The sequence below is a fragment of the Carcharodon carcharias genome, chromosome 1, assembly GCF_017639515.1.
Source record: "Carcharodon carcharias isolate sCarCar2 chromosome 1, sCarCar2.pri, whole genome shotgun sequence".
In the NCBI taxonomy this organism is placed as follows: Eukaryota; Metazoa; Chordata; class Chondrichthyes; order Lamniformes; family Lamnidae; genus Carcharodon; species Carcharodon carcharias.
Window position 1 is genome coordinate 71,046,007 of NC_054467.1, and position 23,216 is coordinate 71,069,222.

A 23,216-nucleotide genomic window follows, 5' to 3' on the forward strand; every position below is an offset into this window, starting at 1 on the left:
ATCAAAATCCTGGAACTCCCTTCCCCTTCCTAACAGCACTGTGGGAGTATGGACTGCAGCAGTTCAAGAAGTCAGTTCATCATCACCTTTTCGAGGGCAATTAGGGATGGGCAACAAATGCTGGACATGCCAGCAATGCCCATCTCAGAAACAAATAAACAAAAAATTTAGGAATAACGCAAGTGGTTCTCAAGCTCTGGCCAGTAGCTGCTGTTCAGCTCACCACTAGAATGTGGGCCAGAGATGCCTAAGGAGACTTTTATTAATCCTTTATTTTTGTTCTATATTGAATTATTTCTAATATGTATCTTTGTTTTTTAAAGATTTCAAAAGCTTGTCCACAATAACAACAACAGCTTACTTTTATATAGCACCTTTAACATAGTAAAATGTCTCAAGGTGCTTCTCTGGAGCATTAGGCAGATTTTGATACCTAGGTACTGAAGGAGATATTAGAATAGTTAGGTCAAAGGAGGCAATCTTAAGGAATGCCTTAAAGGAGATGAGAGAGGTAGAGATGCAGGGAGATTTGGGGAGGGAATTCCAGAACTAATGGCCTAGGCAGCTGAGGACAAGTCCACCAATGGTTAAGCGATGAAATTGGATTGGAGGAGTGCAGATGTCTTGGTAGGTTGTAAGGCTGGAGGAGATTACAGAGATAGGGGGAGCGAGGGCATTGAGAGATTTGAGAAGAAGGATTAGAAATTTTAAATCTATGTATTGCTAGACTGGGAGCCAATGGAGGTCAGCAAGCATATGGATGATGGGTGAGCAGGACTTGGTGTGAGTTAGGATATGGGCAGCAGAGGTTGGGATGAGCTCAGGTTACAAACGGTACAAGGTGGAAGGCCAGCCAGGAAAGCGTTTGATAAGAGTTTCATCAACAGAATAGCTGAGGTAAGAATAGAGATGGGAGATATTATAGAGCTAGAAATAGGCAGTCTTGGTGATGGTAAGGATATGGAATTGGAGGCTCAGCTCAGGGTCAAGTAAGACACCAAGGTTGCAAACAGTCTGGTTCAGCCTCAGTTGACCAGGTAAAGGATGGAGTCAGCAACTAGGGAATGGAATTTTTCGCAAGAGTTGAAGACAATGGCTTCAGTCTTCCCAAGGTTTAGAGGAAATTTCTGCTCATCCAATATTGGATGTTGGACAAGCAGCGTAACAAATCAGAGGTTGTAAAATGTATCAAACTGGGATAATGGTGTGTTTTAAAAAATGAATAACTGAGTCACAGATTCCTGTAGCTTCTAGTATGTTTGTAAAATTGGTTTCCCTTCTTTCCCATTATTCTTTTGCCTTGTCTCTCTGAAAGTGAATTTCAATGGGGACTGGTCACCTTCTGTGACTATTTGGTATGAGTGTTGGCAGACTGTTTGATCATGAGAGAAGCATCACAGCTGAGCCTTTGTCACCATTAGACTTGACTATTCAAGTCCCACTCCAGGACTTGAGCACAAAAATCAAGGCTGACACTTAATTGAAGTACTGTACCAAGGGAGTGCTGCTCCCTTGGGACTAACAGCATAAAAGTGGAAGTTTTCTCAATTCACTGATGTACACTGGGAGGAACCCCACAGAACACACTCTGGAGGAACATGGAATCATCAATAGTAGCTTCTGGGCTTACCCATTATGCTGTGCATGTGCGGACTCCTGATGTTGCTGTCAAGTTCAGTGAAGTAATAATGGCAAATATTAACAGTTTTACTGTTAGAGGTGTTGTCCTTTGGTTGAGACATTAAACTGATGCCCTGCCTGCCCCCTCAGGTGGATGTAAAAGATCCTATGGTACTTCTTTGAAGAAGAGCAGGGGAGTTAACCCTGGTGTCCTGGTCAATATTTATTCCTCAATCAAAATGATGAAAACATATTATCTGGTCGTTATCACATTACTGTTTGTGGGAGATTGAGGTTCACAAATTTCCTACAACAATGACTAACCATCAAAAGTATGTCATTAGCTAAAGAGTGCTTTGGGATGCCTGTGTGATCCTGAAAAGCACTATATATAAATACAAGTCTTTATCTTCTTTCACTCCAGTGCACTCCTGGCCAGCCTCCCATATTCTACCTCCATAAGCTTGAGGTCATCCAAAACTCTGCTGCTGTGTCCTTACTCACACAAGGCCTGTTCCCCTTCTGTGCTTGCTGACCTACATTGGCTCCTGGTCAAGCAATGTACGATTTAAAAATTCTCTTCTTTGGTTTCAAATCCTTTCATGGCCTTGCTATCTCTGTCATCTCCTCCAGCCCCACGACCCTCTGAAATATCTGCATTCACTTAATTCTGGCCTCTTGAGCATCACTGACTTTAATCACTTCACTATTGGTGGCCGTGCCTTCAAGTGCCTGGTCCCTAAGCTCTAGAGTTCCCTCCCTAAACCTTTCCACCTCTTTAACCCTCTTTCCTCCTCAAAACCTACATCTTTGACCAAACTTTTGGTCATCTGCCCTAAAATCACTTTATGTGACTCGGTGTCACGTTTTCTTTTGCAACTCTCCTATTAAGTAGATTATTATGTGAAAGGCACATTATATACACAAGTTGTTTGGTTGTTGAGTCTGATCCTGCCCTCATCACTTTTTCTACCCGAGGTACTCGATAATGATCGAAAGTGGGAAACCAGGATATTTCATCTCTCCCTAACTCACATCTGGTTGAGATTAACAGAGACTAGAGATGTTTGTTTCTATATAACTCAGCTACTCATTTACTTAAAACAACGGAGTCATTGGAAGAACTAACTTCTAATGTGTGGTCAGTGTCAGAGACACTTCACAGTAAATCCTTACTAGAGAATAGGACTTGTGATGTCTCCCATTCTCATATGCAAAAAGAGCAGTTCTTTAAAAATGCATGTGGTGGTGTTCTCTAGATTTGTGTTACTGGGGTCGGTATTACCCCTTCATTATTCTTGTTTACACAAATATTGTCAACGTCCAGCTCTAGTAACACATTGCGATCATAAATCCTGAGCGGTGTTAACCTTTGGTTATTATTAATTGTTTTATATAAATCCATACCTCACACGAGGGTGTTGTCCAGGCGCACAGGATTATCTGGTTCACAACCTAGTGCTAAAACTGCTTGGAAATGGCTGACAAAAAAGGGATTCACGCAGGATTAAGCTTCTGCCGCTCCTACATCTCCACCTCCTCCCCCTGCTGTGTGTTGCTCCATTTAGTGCTCTGCGGAAAACCGATGGAACTCCCCATTTAAGGCAGCCCCCAGAGCACACACTCAGTACCACCTTCTCCTTCCTTAGAACTGGCTGGTCACCTTGCTCACCGCTGTTCGGATTCAGGCTTCTTTATTTCTGGCATACAAGGATTTTTTTAAAAATATGCTTTCCTGTGTGATTTTATGCTTTTGCCGCGGCCCTGCTGCTCAAATGAGCTGGTGATTTGTAAATTTCTGCTGTCTGTAACCTCTGCTTTAACTGTCCAAACTCCACCCCCTCTCCCAGAACATGAGCTCACAGCAGCCAGGAGAGCTCAAGAACCCAGTCATTGGCTAATTGCACCTCCCTGACTGTCGGCCTCCCCGGCTCTGGCTGTGCACTCGAAGCTGGTTAGTTGTCGTAGCGTCACTCTGGACTCAGCAGCTTGACATCAGTGCCCGTCTGATGGAAAGTCTGAGTGCTGAGCAGAAAGAGGGTTTCTCACAGTGAGGATTATATTTTTTTGCGCTGTGTAGTACATGAAAAAGAAACAACCATGTTGGACAAGTGAGTAAAGATGTATTTTGCTGAAAGCTGAGATGCTGATGGAGCTTTAATTTCACCTTCGGTTTTGGTGCTGGCGAGATAGCATATTATTTAGTTTTAAACATATTTATTATCTAATCCTTCGACAAAAGCCGGGTTGCCTGCTGCAATTTTTTGACAAAAAAGTTTCAGTGACGCCTAGGAAGAATAAAAGAGCTAGTAATTTCAGTAATTTAACCATAAAAGCAGGTCAAGTACAGTGCTCAATCTACTAACGACAAATCCAACTATTTTTGCCTTATTATTCTGGCAATATAATTAATTTGTCACTACTTGGTGACATGACTTGTTTTCCTGTTTAGTAATTTTTAGCTTTTTTTTACTGTTGACATTTACCACAGAACTGTCATATAAATATAAATTTGTTGTTTTAGCTCATGTAGTTTATCATATATAAACATTTGTAGAATAAATAGAAAATGTGAATAATATATGCTAGCATTATAGTCAATTCTAATTGCCAGCTATTCAAGTTTTCTTTTAAGAGCTGCAGATGCTGAGAGGCTGTTCTCCTGAGAGAGTCTAGAACTAGGGGTCATAGTCTAGGATCAGGGGTCTGCTATTTAGGACTGAGATGAGAAATTTGATCACCCAGAGGTTGTGAACCTTTGGAATGTTTTTTACTCCAGAGGGTTATAGATGATCAGATGATGAGTATACTAAGCCATGATCTTATTGAATGGCAGGCAGGGGCTGTATGACCTGCACCTATTTCTTACATTGTAGCCACATAAATGGGACATGGCATCCATCCATTGGGTGCATTCTGGAGACACAGTCCATCATTCACTTTCATTGAACCCATCTGGATATTGTTTCACAAAGTTTATTAAGCCTCTACTGGTCTGCATTCTTTTGTTTGCAAGTAAGAAAACTACACAATAATCCGAAATGGTGATGCAATCTGTCCACGCTCACCTCTCAGCTTTTCATATTGTGATTGAGAAGCTATTGTTACTGGAATGATTTTAGGCTGCCCATATAGGAATATAAATGGTTGAGTCCCAAATTATGTATTTGTCTGTTGGGGTTGGGAGAGAGTAAATTATTTTAAAACTAAGCTTGAAGCTAGCACAAAATGTTTGAAAATAAAGGTGCAGAAGTTGCATTTCCAACAATCTGTATATTATTGCAGTGAATAAATATTCAAACCAGCTTGTTGAAGAGTATGAACGTTTTCTAACAAATGTATGAATACAGTGAAGTACTGAATGTCCGAGCAGTAGCTGGGATCTTGGGATGTTGGGATAGTACTTTTTATGTGTACTGTGAGACAGGTGTAGAGCATGATTTGCACAGAGGTTTGAATAATTGAAGGTTCTGAATGGTAACCTATTGACCAAAATGCAAACAGATATGGAGACCTTCAAAGAGGAAATGGTTTGGGTACTGACTAGACAGATTCCCAGGAGGGCATCCAAAGTTAACGCTTCCCAGATGACTAAAGACACTGAGGTTAAGATAAGACAGAAAAAGGAGGCTTATGGTAATTGTAATGCTCATAATACAGTGGAGAACTAAGCTGAATATAGAAAGTACAGGAGAGATGTATAAAAGGGCATAAGAGGGAAAAGAGAGGGTTTGAGAATACGTTAACAGCTAGCATAAAAGTGCATCCAAAAGATTTTTTACAAAGATATAACTAATAAAGGATAGTCAGAGTAAGAGTGGGGCTGATTAGGGACCAAAAAGGAGATCATCTTATGGAGCAAAGGGCATGGCTGAGGTACTAAATGAGTATGTTCCATCTGTCTTCAATAGAGAAGAGATGCTACCAATGTAGTAGTAAAGGAAGAGGCGATAGTGACATTGTATAGGATTAGAATAGATAAGGAGGAGGTACTTAAAAGATCTGCTGTCCACAAAGTAGAAAAGTCACCCGGTCTGTATGGGATGCATCTAGGTTACTGAGGGAAGCAAGGGTGGAAATTGCGGACACTCTGGCCACAGCCTTCCTTGAACATAGGGGTGGTGCGAGAGGATTAGAAAGCTGCATATGTGACACCATTGTCTCAAAAAGGGGGAGAGGGGTAAATCTGGTCATTTACAGGCCAGTCTGTCTAAGGTCAGTGGTGGGGAAACATTTAGGGATGACATTCCAAACCAAAATTCATTGGAATTTGGAAAAGAATGAACTAAAAATTAGAAAGTCAGCATGGATTAAAGGCAAATCTTCCTTGGCTAACTTGATTGAGTTATTTAACAAAGTAACAGAGTGGGTTGAGGGGGGTAGTGTGGTTGACTTTGTGTATATGGACTTTCAAAAGGCTCTCCAAATGAGCAATTCATTTAATGCCATTCTTCCATCATCTCATTGTAACCCTGCACATTCTTCCTTTTCAGATAACAGACTATTCCCTTCTGAATGCTTCAGTTGAACCTGCCTCCACCACACTCTCAGGCAATGCATCCTGACTTTTACAACTTGCTATGTGAAAAAATTGTCCTTATATCGCTTTTGCTTCTTTTACCAATTTAAATCTGTGCCTCTCATTCTCAATTGTTTCATGAGTGGAACAGTTTCTCCTTACCTATTCTGTCCAGACACCTCATGATTTGGAATAACTCTTTCAAATCTCAGCTCAGCTCTCTTCTCCAAGAAAACGGTCCTAACTTCTCCAATCTACCTTCATAACTGAACTTCCTCATCCCTGCAACCATTCTTGTGAATCTTTTCTGCACTCTCTCTAATGCTTTCATGTCCTTCCTAAAATGCAGCGCTCAGATCTAGAACCAATACTCTAGCTGAGGCCAAACTAGTGCCTTGTACACTATGGAGGAAACGTGGGGGTAGTGTGTCTGACTTTGTGCGTATGGAGTAACAGGTTTCTGGAGGATATTGGCAGATTGATGAAATGGGCAGACACATAGCTGATGAAATTTAATGCCGCAAAGTATCAAGTGGTACATTTTGAAAGGAAGAATGAGGAAAAGCAATATAATATAAATGATGTCATTTTAAAGGCGATGCAGGAACAGAGAGACCCGGGTTTATGTACACAAGTTTTGAAAGTAGCAGGAAAAAAAACAATGAGATCCTTGGCTTTAATAATAGAAGAACAGACTACAAAAGCAAGGAAATTATGTTAAACATTTATCAACCATTGTTTGACCCTTGGCTGGAGTATTGTGTACAGTACAATACTAGACACCACACTTTGGGAAGTATGTCAAGACTGTGGAGAGGATTACTAGACTGGAGAAGAGATTTAGGGAAGCAGGGAAGGTTAAGAGGAAATTTGATAGGGTTGATCAAAATCATGAAGGGTTTTGATAGAGCACATAAGGAGAAACTGTCTCCAGCGGCAAGGGGTTTGGTTATCAGAGGACACAGGTTTAGCTTAGGTTGGCAAAAGAACCAGAGGCAACATGAAGAAGCATTCTTTTACATGAATTGTTGTGATCTTAAATGCATTGCCTGAAAGGTTGCTAGAAGCAGATTCAGTATTAGTATTCAAAAGGGAGTTGGATAAATACTTGAAGGGAAAAAAAACCCACAGGGTTGTGGGGAATAGCCAGGGGAGCAAGATTAATTGGATAGCTTTACCAAAGAACAAGCACAGGCATGATGGACTGAATGGCCTCCTTCCATGCTGGTTTGATTTTATATTCTAAAAAATATCAAACTTGACTTAATAAGAACAATACAATGATTAGGAGTGAACAAATCAGAAAGGAATGCTTGCATTTATATGGCACCTTTTTACAATATCAAAGCATTTGTACAGTTTTTCAGAACATTGTGCCTTGCTCTGAAAATTCCAGTGATTGAATGTCCTTGAATGGACGTTCTTCAGTAGCCTGTGTACCTTTCTTAACCACAGCAATTTCAAATAGATTTCATTTTACCCAGTTCAGTAGATCAATAGAAGATTGCCATGGGTAGGACATGTATTTTGCTTTCACTTAAATCTAATCAAACAATTACATTTTCAATTCTTCTGAGACTTTCTATTCCAAAGTTATAGCACTTAGTTTATGGATGTCATTCCATGCCAAATGAATTGCTTGAACCATTGCCTATTGTTGTGATGTAACATTTAGGCAAACTACAGTGAGTAATGCATGAGCAACAATGCTGGCTGCTTGCACTCATATACCACGCTCACATGATACATAATTACTGGACTAATGTACCTACCAAACCCGTGACCTCTATCTAAGGGCAGCAGATGCATGGGAACATCACCATCTGCAAGTTCCCCTCAAAGACACACACCAACCTGACTTGGAACTATATCGCCTTCGCTGTTGCTAGGTCAAAATCCTGGAGCTCCCTTCCTAACAGCGCTGTGGGTGTACCCACGCCACATGGACTGCAGCGGTTTAAGAAGGCAGCTCACCCCCACCTTCTCAAGGGCAATTAGCGATGGGCAATAAATGTTGGCTTAGCCAGCAACACTAGCATCGAATGAAATAAGAAAAAAACTATTATTTAAATAATAGTGCTGAATAATATTTGCTTCTTTAATCTATATGTACACACAGTACTTTTAAAATAACCCTTAGCTTGGTTATTTGCTTTGCAGGAAACCTAGCTCCATATGGCAAAGCACAACTAACTGGTGATTTCTGGCATATATCACCAATGCGACCCTCTGAGAAATGTTCTCACACTGGTTGTGTGCTCACCTTTTCTCCAAGTTGATCTTGGTGATCACATTGAGTGTTATACTGCATCACAGACGCTGGTACATTCTTCTTGGTCTCCTTCTCTGTCTAATTTGGTAATGATTGGATGATGACAGTTTCAGCATTCAGCGCAAAACCGATGGAGTGCAAAATTCATGAGTTAGTAGGTGGTGGAAATTGGGTGGCCCATTTGCAAGGGAGCTAGAATTTGGAACAGAATCTGAATCTGTTTTGCCTCTTTTCCCACTAGCATGGTGAGGATAGAAGAAGTGGTATTGTATTCTGCCCACTCCTCCTGTATCTCCATGCTACCTTGGGAATACTGCCCAGCAGGTTCCTTAGAGCCGATGTGGATTGCTTTTTGAGCCTTGTAAAGGCCCTAAAGATATAAAGGAGCAAAGACAATCAATCCCAAAGGATCCTCTCTGATTCCCTTACATTTTCGATCCATTAGCAATCTTGGACAACCCCCCCTATTGGAGTGGGAGGGCTGTGCTTTGAATTTTTCATTGGCAACATGAATTGAACACTAATCTTGTGCCTATACAAGCAAGGGCCACCTATTCCCATCTTAATGTGATCCATTACCAAGATTAGGGTTAGGGTGAATAGTCTGGATTGGAATGCAGTCCACCCTGTCACCTCTGGCCAGTACAGAAAGAATTTAGCATTTCTGGAGTATTTCCATCATGGATTCCAAAACAAACTTGGGGTAACCAACAGTACCTTAAGGAATATATCATTGAATGAATGATCAGGGCACATACAGAAAAGGGTTAACAGACATTATCATGGATCCTTACCAAATCTGCAAATTGGAAGACAAGAGGTGAAATTTTCAGTTTACTTTTGATTATGATATAGATTATGATATTTGCAACTTTCTTGTAGAAAACTATTGCTTTAATACTAAAGTCATAAATAATATATAGGTGTACAAAATGACTACTCAAACCCACATTTGCCAGTCTAGCAGCTCTAGTGCCTAGTGACTCTAAAATAAAAGTAGAAAATGCTGGAAATAATCAGCAGGTCAGGCAGAGAGAAAAACTGAGTTAATGGCCGAATCAGGGTGCCTGGGGAGTCCTTTAAAAATGGCAGATGGGTCCTGATTTTGGGATTCTTGACCCCATTCTCGGGCTGTGCGATTTTTGGGAGTGCCTTTAAAGGATGTGGGCTGGCTGATGTCAAAAGCCTGTACCTGGCACTCTCCTGACCTGGCCGGCTCCATTGCGGAGATGAGCGTCTCCTACTCCTCTACAATTTTCATGGAGTCTGGCCAGGTTTTTAATGAGTCAGGGTTCACGGCCCCTTAGAGGAGTCATGAAGCTGAGTCTGCATGAGCAAAAAGCAAGTTCAAAAGGTCCCCCTCATGCCCCCTGTGCCAAGTTGCAAGCCCCCCCATCCACCCCCCAAGGCCCCTGTGCCAAACCCTGCCCTTCCACCCACCCCCTATGGCCTTTCATACCCTCTATGCCAATCTATGGCACTTCCAACCCCAATGACCCACTGTACACTTTGTTAAACCAAGTAATGTAAAGTGACATGTGTTTAAAAAAAACCCTGAAAAAGCCACCCATTGAGAAGTTTCTCCTTTTGAAAAAAAGTATGAAGCACAAGCTAATAAAAGTGTCAATCATTCAGGCCCTTTGAAGTTTCAAAGACCACAAATCCTTGAAACCACTTAATTTGTATAAAAGTCATTGTGAAATTGACTGCAGAGATCAGCGAGCCTGAGCTGTCAATCAAACCTTAACTAAATGAACATTGAGTATTTCTGAAAAAGATGTGCTATTGATGCTTTTCGACTTGTACTCATGAAGACAGCTCACAAGATAAACCAACAGTAAAGAGAGCAACAATTTATGCAGCTTGAGATGTGAGCGCTGATTGGTTGGCAACTGGCCTCTGATTTGTAGAGGCATTGTCATGGAGAATGCAGCAGAGAACAGTTAACTGTCAAGCTTTTGTTCAAATTCAAACCAGGCAGGTTGACTCTGATTGGTTAAGGCATCGCCATGAGGAATGAACCAGGAATGGCTGTTCCCCAAGCTTTTTGTTGGAAAAAGATGCATTGCATGGGCCTGCTCCTTCTGTCAGCAAAGAACAGGACCCTGTGTGTGAATACATATGGCTTCTAGCATGCATAAGTGAGCAACACTGCAAGCCCGAATGGTAGTCTCAAATTGGTTTTCAGTGTAATTCTTAGCACAATCAGGATTGTTTAGCAAGTGTTGTCCAATCACAGAATCACATCTGATGTTGGACACTATGTTGTGAGTTTTGCAAGCATGGGCTGATTGGGTATTGTCTGTAATTTGCCTGTTGCAAACAGCCAAAGGGACATGCTGTTTGATACGATCCACTAGCCATTAGGACATACGGCCTACATGCCAGATGGCATCACAATGGCACTGAAATTCAACCTGAGAGCCCAGACAGCTATTAGAATGTGAGAACACCTCCTCCCCAGAGGAAACATTGTTTGATTGACAGCTCAGGCTTGCTGATCTCTGCGGTCAATTTCACAATGATTTTTTACACAAGTTAAGCGGTTTCAAGGGTTTGTGGTTTTTGAAACTTCAAAGGGTCGGTATGATTGGCACTTTTATTAGCCAAGGCGGGTGAGTGGGGAGAATTAGATGGCATGGATGGGGCATAGGCAGTGTGTGGAAGGTGAGTGGTGAGGGACGGAGAGTTTTTATTTTACCTGGGACAAAGTCCCAAGGCACCGAGGTGGGCCTTTAAACAGCCCACCTCCGCAACTGGCAACCCCTGTGGCTGCCTCCACACTTCTTCCCAGGTTGGCTGGCCCAACTCCAATCCCCACCTGGCCCCCAGCCTGAAAATCCCACCTTTGCAGACACTTCCTCCTGAGGCGGGCTGGCTGAGCCAGTAATTTTCCCAACCCCCTCCCCCTTTACTCGCCTCAAGGATGAAAATCCAGGCCAAAATTTCAATGGCTCTCTTCTTGGAGAAGAGTGGTAAGCAGAGACTGAGATTTGATGATGGAAATTCAGAATGAGGTCAACTTTCAGCAGTAGACTCGGTAATCCAAGAGTTGAACCAGGCAGATTCGCAGTATTCCAAGACATGGCTGATGATTGATGAATCAGCCTGGCTCATTAATGATACTTGCAGGAGCAGACCAGTCACCATGTTCAGATTCTTACAGCTGGGCCCTAAGTAACGCTGTAACCAAGTTCTCTAATAGGTAGCAGGTCTGGCAGCATCGGCGGAGAAGAAAAGAGTTGACGTTTCGAGTCCTCATGACCCTTCAACAGTTCAGTTCTGTTGAAGGGTCATGAGGACTCCCAACGTCAACTCTTTTCTTCTCCGCCAATGCTGCCAGACCTGCTGAGTTTTTCCAGGTAATTCTGTTTTTGTTTTGGATTTCCAGCATCTGCAGTTTTTTTGTTTTTATCTCTAATAGGTAAAGTGGTACTGGCTGCTAAAACAAGGGAATCTGACCATTGCACTATTGTAGCTGGTTGAACTTCACAGTATCTCTGTACACGCTTTGGCAATGCCAAGGCTTAATAGACACTCCTGTCAGTGCACTGTTTTCTGAACATGCTTAAGCGAGGTGACCCAATGGGGCGTGTGTACACACTTCACATTGGGCAAACATGAATTCTTCACTTCTCGATTTCTCCGTAGATTTGTTTGAAGGCTCCTAAATGTGGTGATGAGGATCCATGCATGTGTCAAACATTGGATTGAACAAAGCAATGCTCAATAACAAATATGGACAGTGCTAAATAACAAATATGAACGTATATTTTTAAAATTCACAGTATTGTTAGTCAAATGCTTCCTACATTGGAATATGTTGCTACTTTGTGTACATGCTGTAAAAGCAGAGTGATTTCAGGGTAAGGTAATTTGATCAAGATTCCATCTGAACTACAGTCTAGGACCATAGTCTGAATGTTTGTTTCAAGGAAAGGCTTTCTCAGCTCTCCACATTTGTTAAAAAAATATCCATACAACACTGCTAATGTTGAAAATCCATTTTCTTCATTTCTATTTTTAAAAAACAAGTTTTCATGGTACAGTATTGAGTTCTCCATTGTGTTGTAATCTTTTCATGAGTTCGTTGGTCATACAGAACTGGCATGTTGTGACCTTGTAGTGATTGGATAAAAAGGAAAGCAAATCACACAGACCAGAAGGAAGGGACTATGTTGCCCTGGGAGTGCTGTTGTTCAAGTCGAAACATTGCACTCTAGTTCAAGGTGGCATAAGTGACTTCCCAGGTAATTTCATTGAGCTTTGAATGTTTGAAAACTGGTACATATTCTGAGTGGTGGCGGTGTTAGTGGTTGGGTTAGCATGGTGAGGAGGAGAATGTTAGTACAGTGATGCCTTGTTCAGCAGTTTACAAAATGCAGTCCTACAAACCAGCCTTTTGTGCCACTGTAGTTCAGCTACGGGAAGCTGTAGCATACTAATGGTACAAAGTATTTAATTCTTTTTAAACAAAAAAAAACCGTACACGGAGGTTTGAGCTGGTGTTTGTTTCTGGGTAGGTCACTCAGAAAAAGAAGATTAATATTTCCTCCTACTTGCGCTATGTGTGCCAAATCTTCAAAACCTCTGCTGGAAGTACTAGTGATACAGACTGTTGCATCTTTTGCTACATCTATACTTCATTCCAGCACTGAAATGGCACCTGTCTGTGCTGCTTTCTATGCCAGCAAAGAGCTGAAAGTAGGACATTTGCCTTTGTGTGTAACCATGTTATAGCACAACTCCCAGCAATTCGCCACTGACTTCAAAACATCAATCTAACAGATTTAAACTGACGGACTTGTGCCTTTTGCTGTGACTGAATGACTTACAGGATCATAAAGCAAAGAGGCTAATGTCTGAAAATATGACAGGCTGCACTCGTTATGGAGATTTGTTTGTCTAGTGTCTAAGGTAGATGCAGCGAGAAAAGTGGTGTACACCCCTGTATGAATAATACCCATCACTTACACCAACACTGTGCAGATCCCGTATATATAGTGAGTATCTCGAGATCCCATCTAGGCAGTGAGTAACTGATGGAAAGGAGGAAAGGAAATGATCTTAAGGGGAAAAGAATGATCAAAGATCAGGCTTCTTAAAAGGGTTTTTGAACGTAGGAAGCAAAATACATTGGGGGTGCTAAAGGAGGAGGCCCAGGGGGCAGGATCATATTTACTGAGGAAGATTTGTTGGTGCTGTAACAGAGAAATCAAGGAACAAGGATTTAGAGAGTGTTCTTAGTGATAAATAGTGGAAGGTGTGGAGATGGATAGGGGCAAGGCCTTGAGGGATTTGAAGGCAAGGAGGAAAATGTTAAAAAGCCAATTCTCTGGTACATAATGAGGTTTAAAATCTTCAACTTTTCCATCATAACCCTGGTGTGAGTGCAGCAGAAGAGCTAGGATGAGAGGGACTTAGATACATTAAGTATGACCTGTGCTGGGCTTTGTAAGGGACTGGAACTTTCATCTACCCCCTTAAGGCCAGTGATGTAGAAGAATTGGGATTCAGCCATCTTACATTGGCAGTCCCCAGGACCTCTTAGAAGCTTTGACGAGGCATACCAGCCTCTTCAGTGCTGGTTGAAGGACTTTCCTTGGTGCCTCCTAGACTTCTGAAGATTTAGGCCTAAGTAAAATGTTTTTGTTTTATGAGGTCCCTTTACAAAAAAGGGCAGTGACAGGCTGAATTGAAATTTACTAGAGGAGGAAGGTGTGGGTGCCTGACGTCATCTCCCAGCCCATGCAACAAGGTCTTATTTTGTAGCATTCCCTGTGTCTGAGATGGACCCATATTGGCACAGATTTCTGCTGCCTGTTTTTAAATGCAGTGACCTCCCACTGACCCCACAAACATCTAAACCGTCATTGGAAGAGGCTGCGTGTTGCCTCAAGGGATTTCCAGGCAAATGACAACATCAGCTTATATCTCTATAGCACGCTTCAGGTAGTCAAGTGAGTACACAGCCCCCATGTTATGCCTGCAAACCGCATACTACAAGTATTTACTTTAGCACTTAACATTTACTAGTTGTGTGCTATTTATCTCCAGTAAGTCATTGGCTGTCCTTCTGTACATTGTAATAGCTAAATGAATATTATAGTTTGATAAAAACAAAAAAACTGCGGATGCTGGAAATCCAAAACAAAAACAGAATTACCTGGAAAAACTCAGCAGGTCTGGCAGCATCGGCGGAGAAGAAAAGAGTTGACGTTTCGAGTCCTCATGACCCTTCGACAGAACTAGGGTCATGAGGACTCGAAACGTCAACCCCTTATAGTTTGATAGTCAGTAATGCCACTGCTATTAAACCCTTGGAGCGATTTCCTTCAGCAGCTTCAATGCAAGATTGTCAAGGTTGCAATGCTTCTCTCTGACAGATGCCATACCAACCACAAAGGAAATAATTTAAGCAATAGCACTATCATTTTATTTGTATGCTCTTTCTACTTGCTGCTGTTATTGACATTAAGAAATTAAAAATATTGAAAAACGTTGACTGTAAGGGAGCTATGAGATTTTCTGATCTTTCTCTGTCTTTCCCTGTCATTGTCATACTGTTCTTAGGGCTTGAAATAACTATCTGTGAAGCATGGAGCAACAGCTCTGCAGTGAGCAGAAAGAGACATTCACAATTTACTGTAGCATTCATGCTGGGTTCTCAGAAATCACAAGCAACTTACTGTACAGGGTGGGGCACTGTTGTGAGTGGTGGCCGAGTTGGTACTATTTGTAGATTTGATCAGCAGACATTTCTTGGGTGGAAACTTAAGATGTAGCTTCTCAATTGTAGCAGTTGACATTGGTGACTTCACCTCATATATGTACAACCATTTTGAATGGGCATCGACAATGAGCAGAAACATTGTTCCAAGAAAGGTCTCACAGAGTCAATGTGTAACCACACCCAGGGTCTATCTGGCCACTCCCAAGGGTTTGACAGAGCTGTCGATGGCAATTTTTGCAGTTGCTGATATTGCACACAATTCTTCACTAAACTTTCTCTTTCGCCATCCATCCCATGCCCCAATAGGTAGCTGCATGCTATGGTCTTCATTTGGGAAATTCCTGGATGGGCACTGTGTAGTTCAATTAAAAGTGGCCCCCTTACCTTCGGAGGAACTATCACTCGTGCTCCCCACAATAAGATGCCATCCTGGCTGGTTATTTCATGTCTTCTGTTGAAGTACAGTTTCATTTAGTCAGACACGGGCTCTTGTGATCAACCATGAAGCACTTGTTCTCGTACTTGAGATAGGACTGGGTCACGACTTGTCCAGTCTCTGATCTGTCGAGCACATACCAGTGATGAATCTAAGAAATTTAACAATAAAGCAATAAAACAAGTTCCGATGGAACTGGGACGTGCTCATCATTTTCTTGTAAAGGCAAATGACTAAGTGCATCGGCATATACGATTTGATTGCCAGGCCTATTTAAGAAAGTGTATTCATATGCTGCCGGTATTAAAGTCCGTCATTGTATTCTTGCTGAGGCTATGCGTGGTATAGCTTTCTCCTCACTGAACAATCCTAGCAATGGTTTGTGGTCTGAAATGATTGTAAAATGGCAGCCGTGTACAGACTGGTGAAATCTCTTTATGCTAAAGACGATGGACAGGCCTTCTTTATCTATGAGTATCCCTTTTTTGCTGTGGTAAGTGTCCTTGATTCATAACCTATTGGATGTTCCGTGCCATCGTCCATCCGATGAGAAAGCACTGCTCCCACTCCGTAGAGAGTTGCATCACATGTCAACACCAATTCTTTTGTCTGATCATAATGCACTAATGGGTTGGACGAGTGCAACAATTCTTTCACCAGTATGAAAGTTTCTTTCTGGGGTGCCTCCCAAGATCAACATTGGTACCTTTTGAGTAGGCCAGCACTGTAGACAAATTGGGTAAGAACCGTCCATAATAGTTGATCAATCCTAGGAATGATTTGAACTCTGAGGCGTTCTTTGGCACAGGTGCCTTTCTTATGGCTCTCACTTCCTCCTCAATTAGGTGGAGGCCCTGTGAATCTACCCGGTGACCCAAATAGATTACGTCCCTCTCTTGGAACGTGCACTTTTCTTCTTTTAAACGCACTCCATCTTGCAAGAAACGTTTTAAGACTTCTTCTAAGTTTGCCAAATACTGTTTTTCAGTGGATCCTGTCACCAATAGATTGTCTAAATAGACTACAATGTGGGGCAGTCCCTGCAGTAAGTTTTCTGTTGTTCCCTGGAAGATGGCGCAAGCTGAGGAGACACCAGAAGACAATCAAGTATATTGTTACAACCCTTTGTGGGTATTAACTTTGACAAATTACCGGGAGGCATTAACTAACTCCTAGTTGTTGATAAGCATGACTCATATCGAGCTTCGTGTTGGTGGTTCCACCTGCCAGCTTGGCATACCCTATTGGGTACTAAAGATCATGTGATCTTTGATTTTTGGAATGGGGTGCTTGTCAAGCTTAGCTACTTTATTAACTTAATTTGTAGTCTCCACAAATTCAGACCCTTGGGTCGGGTTTATGGATGGGGACTATGGGCACTGCCCATTCTGAGAACAGCACAGGTACACAGAAGATAAATATTTTAAAACATTTTCTGAGTCAGTGATAATCCAGTGTGCCACTAAAGGCTCTTCGCTCTTCCAGTGTTGTCATTGATATAACAGTTTCCAGAAGAGCTTCTTATTGTTATTTTGTTCATGCTATTTCATGCACATTGGGTCTTTAGATGTAATTTTCACCTTGATAACATGGGCAGTAAGCTGCTGAACTGCATCTCCTGCTTGTTCGAGAACCTGCCCAATTTTTATTTCCATTGAAATGGATGGAAGTGAAAATCAGACTGGCTCTATAACAAGCGGCCAATTTCCTCCACCAGTCATTGCTTAAACAATGAAGGTAAAAGTTATCTCCTTAAGTGTTAAACCAGCAGTAAAATCTCCTCTTACAATTTCATCATTTAGAGCTGTTTACTAACCACAGTCTTCTGACTGAGTGATACATGAAAGGAATAGTCATCCTTTTGAGTACCAGATACCCAGTAAGAGTCAGGACACTTGCTTTTTTAACTCTAGTAGGAAACCGTGTAGCTAAGTCTAGGTAACCTAACATATATTTTCCAACTGCCCTCTGCTGGCACAGAAACTTACATTGGGCATGTTCTGCTCAGGTTTTTGGGATTTTCAACAGCCTAACCAGCAGTCATTCAAGGGATAGTTGAAGACTGTCACCAAAATGTATATTTTCTTTTAAACTTGCCTTCCAGTCCTCCTCCATCCTCTCCCAAACGTACCTGAGGCTTGTTGCCAGTGAGGTAGCTCATTGGCTTAAATTGATGCTCTATTGTTGATGAGCTACCTCTGCACACCTGATTGACTTCCACAGCACACTCCAACTTCACCTCCAACAGGGCCTCCAACTTCACTGCCAGTGCTCCAACTATTCTGTGTCACAAAATGAGCCAAAATGAATTTTTAGCCCAATAAGTGGCCATGAGGTCATGATCCGATGGTCCCAGCACCAAGTGGCACTTCCAATAATTGTATCTCTAGAAATTGGAGGCACCAAGCCATGAGTCTGATTCATTAATTTCAAGGGACAGAAAATCACAGGTTGTATGCTTGTAATTTCCTAAAATATGCCTCTGCCTGCAGGATTGATGGGTCATGTAGTTAACCCAAAAAAAAACATAGATCCCACTGGATTGAAGATTAGCTAGAACTCCTGTTTTGGAATAAAAAGGTGACGGACAAACATGGCTAATGTGATTTCAGAGGATTTTGGGGAGGGGGTGGTAGGTCTTGCCTGACCACTCTCTGTGCTTTGTTGAGGAAATGATGTCCCGATTGGAAATTGGAAAGCCCAATAATGTATTAGATCCAGACTCTCAGAATGCTTTCATTAAAGTCCTTCATGAAAAGTTGAAAGGGAGGAAGCAGCAGGTACCAGATAGAGGAGTGATGACAAGCTTGGCAGGTGCACTGAATGCTCCAAGGATCAGTGCTACACCTTCAATATAGGACAATGAAGTTCAAATTAGCAAAAGGCATTGTTTGGATCTGATTTTGGAGCATTTCTTCACACAATTAAGTGTGATTAATATCTGGACAGGTTTTCCGTGTAGGGTAGTGGAGGGAAAAGTACTAGAGTCATTCGAGAAGCACTTGGATGTCATGAAAGGGAAATTAGGCTTCTAGAGAAGTCTGAGCCAGATGGGCTGAATGGCTTCCTTCAGCTACGCTCATTGCTGTAAGTGAGGAATGTGAAAGATAGAGAAATAGAAATTCCTAAGATCAAGGAAGGAAATGGGGAGAAAGGAAAAAGATGTACAAGATAAAAATAGGAAAATAGAAGGATCAATTACAAAAAAAACTAGAGGGGTATGGAAGTAGCGAATGTTCAAAAACACAGGTCAAATCTTTTAAGCTGTGCGTCAAATTTTTTCTTTAGCTGCAATTAGAGATTGATATAAATATTCATATTGGGAAGTAGCTAAATAAATTAACTAATGTTATGTGTTGCTCCATGTCTGTACTATTTGAAATGGACAATGATTCAATGTGATGGAAAGGTTTATGGGAGACATTTAGGAATTAATTGTAAACTATATATTCAGGAGTCCAGGAGAATCCTGCCAGACTAATTCAATTTGAATTGGTCGACTGTACATATTGAGTGTAGCTAGACGGCTCAGAGTTAATCTTATCATCAAACGACTGTCGATCAAAAATGCCAACGTTTATTCATAAAGTCAAATGAAATGGTATACTACTTTAGAGATCAGGATCAGTAAACTGTTGAGATGTTATTGTGGAGCTTCTCAAAAATAAATAGCATTCGGATCCACTTATTTTCTTTCTTCAGTATGTCCGGTCTGTGTTGTAATTAGAAGACCATAACAAAGCCAGACTGGACTTTTCCCAATGCGGTACTTGAGAGGATTGTTGGTTACATCAAAATCAATCATGGTTGAGGAGGAACCATGCTGCAGTTTTTAAACCAGCACATTAAATGGAACTGGAGAACTGGCTTATAGAAAGGAGGCCAGTCAGATGACTAACACAAACTGTTCCATCAAATTACTGTAAAATTACATGGGTATATTTTTTCTTTGTATCTCAAAATTTTTATACTCAAAATTATAGTTAACTAAGACAGTACTAAGAGAATAAATATGAAGTATAACAGTGTCTTCATATTGTTTAAAATTCATTAATCAAATTTATTGCTGTAAGAATGTGTAAAATTAATGGATCAGTTAATTGATGTATTTTATTATTAAATTCAATAAATTGAAACAAGGAACTATAGGGATTTGGTCTTTTTTTTCAGCTACTCTGAGGGACTAGCTGTTGAAAGCTGGCGCAAACCATTACACAAAAGGGTCATAATCTGTGTTTGGGGCCACATCAGTCACTGAAGAGCTTGATGCTGCTCTCAAATCTGCAGATTTACCTTTGTCTGGAAACATCCTGCTGTGTGATGAGCAGATGGCCTCAACAGCCAAACTGCCCAATCAAATTGCACAGTATCATGCCACATCATCTCGTATAACCAGACTACATGGTGCCAAGGATCTTTTGTATAATTGTACGTGAGCAATTGAATATATTTTTCAATATAGTTTCTGCTTGCGCTGGCAATGTGTGAAGGGCCAACAGATGGAAAGTATTGCATGAGTGTCTTTTGGATCTGTTTTGGTTGACCCTCTGGCTTAAGAACTTAAGAACATAAGAAATAGGAGCAAGAGTAGGCCATTCAGTCCTTTGAGCCTGCTCCGCCAGCATTTTCTTGCGCTATCCCTTGAAGTTTTTAGTGTGCAGCAAGCTATTGATCTCAGTCTTGAAATCGCTCAGTGACTCAGCCTCCACAGCCCTCTGGGGCAGAGAATTCCGAACCCCAGCCAGGGAAAACATCCTTCCTGCACCTGCCCTGTCAAGCCCTGTCATTCTTCTAAACTCCAGAGAATAAAAGCCCAGTCTATTTAATCTTTCCTCATGGGACAATCCTCCATCCCAGAAATTCATTTGATGAAACCTTGTTGCATTCCCTCTATGGCAAGTATATCTTTCCTTGGGTAAGGAGATCAAAACTGCGCACGATACCCCAGGTGAGGTCTCACCAAGGCCTTATGTAATTGTAGTGAGACATCTTTACGCCTATACTCAAATCGTCTTGTAATAAAGGCCATCACACCATCTGCCTTCTTAATTGCTTGCTGCACTTGTATTTTAGTTTCAGTGACTCCATGAACAAGGATACGCAAATCCCTTTGAAGTTCGGCACCTTCCAGCCTCTCATCATTTAAGAAATACACTGTGTTTCTGTTTTTCCTACCAAATTAGATAACCTCTCATTTCTCCACATTGTATTCCATCTTCCAATTTATGCTCACTCACTTAGCCTCTCCAAATCCCCTTGAAGCAACTTTGCATCCTTCTCATAACTCACACTTCCACCTAGTTTTGTGTCATCTACAAACTTGGAAGTATTATATTTGAGCCCCGCATCTAAATAATTGATAGAGATTAGCTGGGGCCCAAGCACTGATTCTTGAGGTACCCCACTGGTCACAGTCTGCCAATCTGAAAATGATCCATTTATTCCTATTTTCTGTCCATTAACCAGTTCTCAATTCATGCCAATACGTTCCCCCCAATCCCATGTGCTCTAATTTTGTTCACTAACTTCTTGTGTGGGACCTTTCAAAAACTTCCTGAAAATCTAAATATACCACATCCACTGGTTCCCCCTTATTTATCCTGCTCGTTACATCCTCAAGAAACTCAAACAGGTTTATTAAACATTTCATAAATCCATGCTGAGCCTGTTCAATCCTACCTTTACTTTCTAGGTGTCCTCTTATAGCATACTTTATTATCGATTCTAACATTTTCCTACAACTGATATTAAGCTAACAGGTCTGTAGTTTTCCATTTCTCCTCTCCGTCCTTTCTTAAATAGCGGGGTTACATTTGCCATTTTCCAATCTGCAGGAACCATTCAAGATGATGACCCTTGCATCTACTGTCTCTACAGCCACCTCTTTCAACACTCTGGATGTAGCCATCACTCTGTCTTGTATTGTGGAATGCAAATATAGACTTTTGGAGAATCTTTCACTGTTGTGTTCCCCCACTTTAAAATGGTACAGTGTTGGGCCTGGACCGTTGATCTTGTGTCTTTGGGGATGTGATGTATTTGCTTTCACCAGATGTCTCTTCATAATCGTCATTCCTAATCTCCTCATCTGAGTTGTTGACCTTTAAATTGAATTTTGATGGTTGGCTTGTGGAAGAATTATCAGTGGAGATAAAGAATGAGATAAATCCTGTCTTCCAAGCTCCTGGGGAAAAGCTTACCAATCTTTAAATTTGTTTACTGGAATATCACAAGGACCACAAGCCCAAATTTGTGAACGGTGAGTCAGGAGTGCAGAAAACAAGAAGTTACCAGAATATTTTAATTAGTTGACTTTACTATTCATGAACTGCAATGTTTTTTTACTACTGTAAGACATTTTCAGTGGACAAAGAGCTAAAAATTATTTATATGTGCCATAACAGCTACCAGGCTTGAGTTTATAAAGCATGCCGGCACTTCAGTGTAGCATGGAAGGGAGTGTTGCATTGTCAAAGGTGCTGTCCTTTGGATGAGATGTCAAACTGTGACCTTGACTCAGCTGGACATAGAAGACGCTATGGTAGTATTTGAAGAAGGGCAGGAGAGTTCTGCCCCTGTCCTGACTATACTTATTCCTCAACCAACATTACTAAAACATTTTCTTTGGTCATTTATTTCATTGCTATTTGTTGGACCTTGCTTTGTACAAATTGGAGGTCATGTTTGATCACAGTACAACAGTGGCTACACTTCCAAAAGCAATTATTAGTCCATGAAATGCCTCAAGATGTACTGAAGTGCGAAAGCAGCACTATTTAAATCTAAGTTCCCTCTTTTTTAAGTGATCATGGATTCAAGACAATGTAGTTGTGATTTTAAGTTTTGACTAAATATTATCGGAAAATCAGATACAGAGGACTTGACAAATGTTGCTACAACACGTAAACATCTTTGCTTCCATTAACTAATTGTAGCAAAAACGTTGGTTGTGAATTAATGAGGTTTCTCACTTTGTGCACATTAGGCTAAATTTTCCACCATTATCAGGAGGTATAACAGCAGAGAAGGAAAGAAAATGGGGTGGATTCCATTGGATTCCTGATTATAGAACCTTGGTTATAAGTTTCCTTATCCTCTTTTGGATCTCGGCCACACCATCTTTGAATTTTTTTCCCTGTATGTAAATGACGATGGAGAATGGACGTGGGGAACTTGGGTGATTAACCTGCATTCCTGTTGCTGTGCTGCCATCCCAAAATATGACCTGAAGAGGAGTGGTGGTACTGATTATAATGGCAACTGGGAGGCTGCTGAAGATCCAGTTGGTGGGAGTGAACATCCCCAACTCAGCTGCCCATCACTAAACTAAATTAGGCCTCAGGCTTTCATCAGAAATCTTCTGGGAGCTTCTGCTTCCTTCATCAGTGGCTCCTCTTATTAATGAGTTACAAAGAATGAACTCTAATCAGGACAAGAAGACTCAGAAGATGTGCTGGTCTTCTCAGCTAGAACATTAAAACATTTAGTCAATTAGTATCATTGTGTGGCAAGTGATTGCCTGAAGTGCTTCACTGTTTGAGAGATCTTAAATTTGAACTCTCGGCTTCAGTTGTTGATTCAATTTCTGCAAGTCCCAGCATTTCCTATTACTCAGGAAATGTAAGTATTTCTGTAC

General features: G+C 41.3%; 1 protein-coding gene and 1 long non-coding RNA gene across 5 annotated transcripts in view; one reads left to right on the plus strand and one right to left on the minus strand.

Moving 5' to 3' along the window:
* The window catches only part of LOC121277672, a 42,925-nt gene extending 39,629 nt beyond the window's left edge, over positions 1-3,296 (minus strand). Inside the window, exon 1 of the long non-coding RNA XR_005942961.1 lies at positions 3,028-3,296. This is a non-coding gene — a long non-coding RNA (uncharacterized LOC121277672). The remainder of the gene's footprint in view (positions 1-3,027) is intronic.
* LOC121277646 (tripartite motif-containing protein 2) overlaps positions 1-23,216 on the plus strand; it is a 173,923-nt gene that overhangs the window by 61,767 nt on the left and 88,940 nt on the right. For 2 of the 4 annotated variants that reach the window (XM_041187242.1, XM_041187273.1), the window contains exon 1: positions 3,536-3,731. The exons of the other annotated variants lie outside the window; for them this stretch is intronic. The gene's annotated coding sequence lies outside the window, so the exon portion shown is untranslated. Of the gene's footprint in view, positions 1-3,535; positions 3,732-23,216 lie in introns of those variants that run through there. 4 annotated transcript variants of the gene reach the window in all.